The sequence below is a fragment of the Micropterus dolomieu genome, linkage group LG03 (assembly GCF_021292245.1).
Source record: "Micropterus dolomieu isolate WLL.071019.BEF.003 ecotype Adirondacks linkage group LG03, ASM2129224v1, whole genome shotgun sequence".
In the NCBI taxonomy this organism is placed as follows: domain Eukaryota; kingdom Metazoa; phylum Chordata; class Actinopteri; order Centrarchiformes; family Centrarchidae; genus Micropterus; species Micropterus dolomieu.
Genome location: NC_060152.1, coordinates 16745099 through 16752744, shown reverse-complemented (window position 1 = coordinate 16752744; position 7646 = coordinate 16745099).

Genomic DNA, 7646 nt, shown 5'->3' with positions numbered 1-7646 from the left:
CATTCCTTGTGTCAAGCCGCTCTTGAACAAGACACAGCGTCAGAGCGTCTTGCCTGGGCTAAAGACAAAAAGGACTGGACTGCTGCTGAGTGGTCCAAAGTTATGTTCTCTGATGAAAGTAAATTTTCCTTTGGAAATCAAGGTCCCAGAGTCTGGAGGAAGAGAGGAGAGGCACAGAATCCACGTTGCTTGAAGTCCAGTGTAAAGTTTCCACAGTCAGTGATGGTTTGGGGTGCCATGTCATCTGCTGGTGTTGGTCCACTGTGTTTTCTGAGGTCCACCAGGAAGTTTTAGAGCACTTCATGCTTCCTGCTGCTGACCAACTTTATGGAGATGCAGATTTCATTTTCCAACAGGACTTGGCACCTGCACACAGTGCCAAAGCTACCAGTACCTGGTTTAAGGACCATGGTATCCCTGTTCTTAATTGGCCAGCAAACTCGCCTGACCTTAACCCTGTAGAAAATCTATGGGGTAATGTGAAGCGGAAGATACGATACGCCAGACCCAACAATGCACAAGAGCTGAAGGCCACTATCAGAGCAACCTGGGCTCTCATAACACCTGAGCAGTGCCACAGACCGATCGACTCCATGCCACGCCGCATTGCTGCAGTAATTCAGGCAAAAGGAGCCCCAACTAAGTATTGAGTGCTGTACATGCTCATACTTTTCATCTTCATACTTTTCAGTTGGCCAACATTTCTAAAAATCCTTTTTTTGTATTGGTCTTAAGTAATATTCAAATTTTCAGAGATATTGAATTTGGGATTTTCATTAGTTGTCAGTTTTAATCATCACAATTAAATGAAATAAACATTTGAAATATATCAGTGTGTGTGTGTGTGTGTGTGTGTGTGTGTGTGTGTGTGTGTGTGTGTGTGTGTAATGAATGAATATAATATCCAAGTTTCACTTTTTGAATGGCCAGAACCGGTATATTGTCTGCTATGTAGCAGAAGGAAGTTACAAAACTAAATTTCACTCTATAACTTGTTATAGTGTGACAATAAACCTACCTACTTGCTCTTTTCCTCAGTCCGCATCTGTTTTTCTCTGTCACCTCCGTCTTCTTGTGAGGCACACACCGATCCTCTTTCTCTCATGCACACACTCAGCTTCCTTCTCTCAGCTGCTCTGATGAAGCCATCACTGTCTGTCTGCATCCCAAGTCAGTTGTCTGAACAATGCTCAGGCAAGAATTACATTCATCTTCTGTGGTAATTCACATCCTGACTCTGTCTGTCTCCTCTGTCTGTCCTTCTGTCTCTGCAACTCACCGCCTTTCTCTCTGTCTCTTTGTCTCTCTCTCTGTGTGTTCCCTTCCATTTCTCTCCCTCTAAACGACTTTTGCAGCAGAACAGTTTATTTATAGGGCCAATTAAATCTGGAGGAGACTCTGTGGGCTTTGGTGGGAAATACGTCTAAAAAAGCAGAATAGTTTTACATTTTTTAATCTTGAAGGCCTGCAAAAGCTGTTAACTGCTTGTCATGTCGGGTAGATAGATTGTATTTGATCTCAGAGAAACAGGAAGGGAAGGAGGGAGAAAAAGAAATGCAAGAGGTGGGTAGTATAGGGATTTGGAGAAAGAAGGAGAGGGTGACAGAGAAAGACGACATGAGTGTGGCGTAGTGAATCTTTTCTTAATTATGTAATAGTCTTTTCTGAAGTTCCTGGCGAGTAGACAGCAGGTAAACGACATTTGCTGCAGGAGAGACAAGATGGATACGATTAGCCACAGCAAAGAAAAGAGAGAAGACAGGAATTAAAAACATACTAACTCCACAATGCGGCTGCTTTTACAGTCAAAATCTCATTTTAAATTTATGTGTTGGTGTTGAGAACGTGATGTTAGTTTAGGTACTTATTAGCTAATCATTGTGCTTAGAAGTTGAAGAAGGTGCAGCTGCTTACTCTGGCACTGAGTCTGAGGAGTTCAACAGCTGTTTGCATTACCATACTGACCACATCAGCAAAAAGGAGTTTTTCTCCGGTGAGGAAGCTTAATCAACCACTTCAGTAACAAAAGACTAAAATGTAGGAGTTCTGCAAATAAAAAAGTGTGATGATTCATGTAACATGAGTGAACAAAGCAGCGGTGAAAAGGCGATATGCTTTTTGTTAAGCAGTGTGTAAAGAATAAGATTACCAAGCTGAAAACTGTGCACTGTTGCACCTGTAACCCACCAGTGATGTCATGGTGTACTGACACACTCTGGAGTACATTTCTCCATCACCGCAGCACGGTGAGAATCATAGTCGGCAATAAAAAAATTCAGTTTATAGCCTCCTTTGCAGCATAAAACATTGTTTTAATGTCCTGTAAAATACAACAAAAAAATTACTGTTCTTTAATATTATAAGAGTAAATAGCTCTGTAGCCTTTCAGACTCCAGATTTATACCCCAATTGTGAATTACCTTTTAATTAAAATTAACAAAACAACAAGCTCTGATAGAGTGCCACACATAGACATCTAACTTAAAATTAAATGGTCCCTTTTTATCTGCAGTTAACATGAAACATAACAAAAATAGTGCAAATCACATGCAGTTTTAACCCTCTTTATTTTAACGTACATATTCTTATATATGCTGCTGTAGCTACAGCATTATTTCAGCATTTTTTGGGACTAACAAAGCCATCATAACCAACGAATGTTAATTGCTGGTTAGTATAACACAAATTACCTAATCCTTGCTATCTTACACACCTCCTTCCCAAACTTAGTACAGATAAGACGTTATAATAGTACTCAATGTTAAACACAATTTAAAACAAAGTACTGACAAACCATATGCCCGTGACATGAAATGTGAAATTTTGCTTTGTTTGGAAGAACACCAAAGAAAAATATTTTGGCATTCAAATGCTCATACTCTTTTGCCATTTGACTTTGCATTTACTACCCACATTTCACCTTCAAAATAAGGCTCCTACATTCATAATATAACTAACAGAAAAAAATAACACAGCCTTGAGACAATATCTATTAAATAAAGACATATGGAAACAACAAATTCCTTGAATATACTAGGCCATAGCACAGGTCATCATCTCAGCTGCTGTTAAGTTGCTCTGAAATATTCTTCAATTTGACAAAATTGGCATAATAAAACTGAATATTTAAAAGGCAATCACAGACTTTAATTTATTTCACCTTCAGTCAAAGAAATCATCTCAACTCATTGAAATACCTTTGCTTGCACAGCCTAAAATTCTGCTCCGAAACCACGTGACAAGGCCAACACCGCTAAATGCCGTCAGTTGATGAACTGTTTAGGGACAGACTTTAAGAGAAACCTGTGGCAGAACGTGCCCTCAAAGCCAACAGCAGCCCCAGAGCCAGACCCTGACAACATGACTGATGCTAGCTGGCAGCTGGCTACACACTCCTTCTGTTAGAGAAGCAGAAAGATAGAGAGAGACAGCGGGGAGAGATGAATGATTCGGGTCACTGTCAGAACAGGATTGATTTGGATCAGAACCAAAACCACTGATGGCTTATTGAGACAGAGAGATGGATGGAGTGACGGAGAAAGAATGACTAATAGATTTTAGATACAGGATGTCAAGCTGCCAGTTGGCTTCTGCTGGACGAAGGAGGTCATTGGAGGGGGAGGGGGGATGTATAGCATGATGGCTATGGCTAAATACCCCACACATACACACACATCTCACAGCCTTGGCTGCAAGTCAGATTTGGACCTGGTACTTTTATAGCACTGCAATATATTTCAAAATTAATTAGGTATTATTACACGCCCTGATTAGGACATTACATCTTGTACACAATAGAGAATGGCAGAAAGGTTTGGAGAGATGGCACATGAGAACATATTGTAATGTGCACTCAAACTCCTGGTGCTATAAGTACATGCTAGGTGTCTCTTCCCGGTGCACCACAGAGTATCCATGTATTGTCCAGCTATTGTCTGTTCTGCATTGTCCTCTATAGCGGCCAAATTCCCAGAGCCACTGAACACAGCACTGGACACAATGGACGGACACAGAGATGAGCCGGGTCTTGGCAGAAAAGAGTTGCACACACTCACATGCACACGATAAACATTATACACACACTTACAGCATGCAAATGCACATACGGCACACACATGGAGGTTTATACACATACACACATTCACGGGCATAAATGCACACTCACAGCTGCTCAAAGGCACAAAGCTGGCATAACAACGGCAAGCAGAGAGGGCCAGACTCATATACAAGCCCCTATGGGGTTGGAGGAGATACACACACACACACACACACACACACACACACACACACACACACACACACACACACACACACACGCAAAAAAGAGCCTACATCCCAAAGGCAGAGAGTAGAGAAACAGAGACTGTCCACAGTCAGAGGATCACTATATAAAAGGCAGACACAAGAGAGGGGATGACAATGATGTTGATGTGGGGAAAAAAGAATGAGAGAATGATATCAGCTCCATTGAGAGAGAGAGGGCGGGAGCAGCAATGTCTGATGGGACAGTATTCTTCCTGTATGTTTCTGTAGCTCAGAAAGTGTCAAAAAAAACACACTTGTGTCAAGTGATTTATATTTTTAAAGAAGGAAAAGTTGTACTCTCATGGGATGTGTCTGGCCGTCCTGTCTGATGGGAAGTTAAGGATACGGCAAGTTGAGCAAAGACATTTCTTGGTCCTACCAGTTTCTGATGTTTGGGGGACAGAATAACTAATAAATAATCTGTTTTGCATCAAGACCATGAACAGTGGCAGCTATGAAGCACCATGGTTGCAGCTATGAAGCACCATGGTTGCGCTATTACACACGTGAACGTCAAAAATGCATTTAAAACAAGAACAAACGACTTCCATCATAAAGCGAGGAGCCATACCGCTCACCAACATGGAAAAATGTGAAAGGTTAATTTATGAGTAATACTGGCTATCAGCCTCAGCAGGTAATCTCACTGTGTAAGACGCACTTTTGTCACCATAGCTGGCATGCACAAACGTGTTTTACACTGGTTAAACTATTTGGCTTCATTCAAGGTGATACCAACCCCTGTATAAATCATTATCAGGGTGAAGATATACAGGCATGTATCATGCTATGATCAGTTTGTGAGGTTTGTCCTGTGAGGCTTGTGAGTTTGCTTGATAATGACGTGTGCAGCGCTGTGTGAATTTAAGAGACTGAACACAAACTTGCTCAGTAAGAATACAAGATAAATAACTTGGGCAGTGCTTCAGGAACACCATCAATGTCACTACACATGACCAAACTGAGGAAGTGTTACTGAATAATTAAAGTGGAACATGTAAGATTAAAAACCGCGTGACTGGTGTGTATTTGCGTGGAATCTGCAACCAAAAGCGTGAGACTGGGTGTTTTTGTTTGTGAGGGTAAATTCTCATGGCAGGGACTTAGACACACACAATTCCTTGGTTACAGTGAATTTATTAACTAACTAAGGTGATATAAAAATGCGGTTATATACAACAAAGAAGTAAACCATGGCTAAACAATGAGAATGTGGTTTCTATTGTGGGAGAATTTGACTCATACGGCAGCTAATGAATGCAATTAGATGATAACTCAATTAAATTTGTCTAGGCGTTTCAAGGATTACATATGCTGGATTAACCAACTATTGGACATCACTGCCACAGAATGCAGGGTTTTGGTCTTACTGCTTGTGTTTCTCCCCACCAGGTTGCTGGTAAGACGGCCTCACACTGGCAGAGTCCGTGCGTTCTCATTTAGGACAGCTTCAAGCCGCCAGCCAGTCGCTTTCTCTGCCAGGGAATTGCTCCAGGGGTCTGTCTCTTGTCGGCTTTAATGGAGAAACTCGCAGTGGGGCCTTCCCAACCCTGTCTCGGGTCAGAGGTGTTAGTCGTCCTTTGTTACTGCTGGCGGGACCACGTGGCTTGGTCTGTCCTCGGTGAAGTTAGCTCGACGAATAAAGCTTAAAAAGGGAACTTGGTCATTCTTGAATTAGACTAGTGTAACTTAACGGACTGATAACTTTTAACAAAACAAAAGAAAGAAAATAAAACAAGTAAAGTTGCTGGAACGAGGGAAAACTGAAGTCGTGGCACTTCGCATGTGTAGCTTCAAACGAAACAACAGACAACAACAGAGCTCAGCGAGGAGAAAAGAGGAAGAGAGGGAACGACAGCGTGTGTCGCTGTTTTGTCCGATGGGGCGTGGTTCCCAGAGGGCAGTCCTTTGTTTCCTGGCGGGGCGGGCTGTTTCCGGTTTCCCGAGGGACTGTCTTTCTAAACTTTTGATATGTCTATAAAAAGGAAAGGAAAATCTATTTGCGCGTATTATAATCAAATATCTTCCCACAATCAAACCTCAATTGTCAAACGGTTGTACCGTTCTTAGTTTTAAGCACTTGATAAGGGAAACAATTGTCAGATTATTGGTCATGATAAATACCGAGTGACATACATTAACGGCATTTCGGACAATGGCGTGTAATACTTATTTTGTCCACATGGGGGAGCTCGGGTTACATGAGGATAGCTCTGATTAATCCTAAAACAATTTTTGCTCAGGAACTGGGAAGCTTGGTTGGAATGAATTTGGTTACTTAACCTTAAATTCAAGCTCGCAATTAATCGAGTATAGGATGACATTTCTTTATCATCATTTCTAAAGGAATTGTGTGAGAAAGTATTGTGAAAAAGCATTGGTTACACATAAAATGAAGGAATGTCATTAACCTTGCTGAAAATTAAAACACTGCAAAAGTAACTTATTTAGATTCTTTTCAGCAATAATAACAACAACAGATAGCAACAACATGGTAACATAACTAATCAAATAGAGGCAAACGTAATCAAGTAACTAAAAGATTGTTTAATTAAACAAGGTAATGCTTTGAGTCTTTGGGGGACAGCAGTCTTTGTTTACATAAAGAAGTTCAGGGCTGTCCCTGGTGCCTGGATTTTCTCACACCTGGGCGTGACAAGGAGTAGCTCTTTGATGTGAGGTGATTAAACAACAAGGAAGGTCAGGATCGGGTCAAATAAGATCGGGAAAGGCTCTCCTATAAAAGTATGTTTTAAGAAGGGACTTAAAAGAGTTCACTGACTCAGCTGACCTGATTTCCTTGGGCAGGCTGTTCCAGAGCCTCAGGGCCCTGACAGCAAACACTCTGTCCCTTTTAGTTTTCAGTCGAGACTCTGGAACAGATAGCAGACCTCTGCCCGAGGATCTCAAGGTACGTGCTGGTGTGTATGGGACTAAAAGGTCAGAAATATAACAAGGCGAGAGGCCATGAAGAGCTTTAAAAGTAATCAATAGAATTTTAAAGTCAATTCTAAAACATACTGGGAGCCAGTGTAATGAAGCTAAAATAGGAGTAATGTGGTCATATTTCTTTGTTCTGGTTAAAAGCCTGGCAGCTGAGTTCTGGACAGTCTGGAGTCGATCAATAGATTTTTGGGTTAAACAGGTGAAAAGGCTGTTGCAATAATCCAGGTATGATGAGGTGAAGGCCTGTAAAATGGTCTCGGTGTCCTTAAAAGTTAACATAGATCGAATTTTTGCTACATTTCTAAGTTGATAAAAACATGATTGAACAAGCTTTGTGGTGTGCTGCTCGAAATTTAAATTACTATCAAACCAAACACCAAGGTTCTTTGCCACAG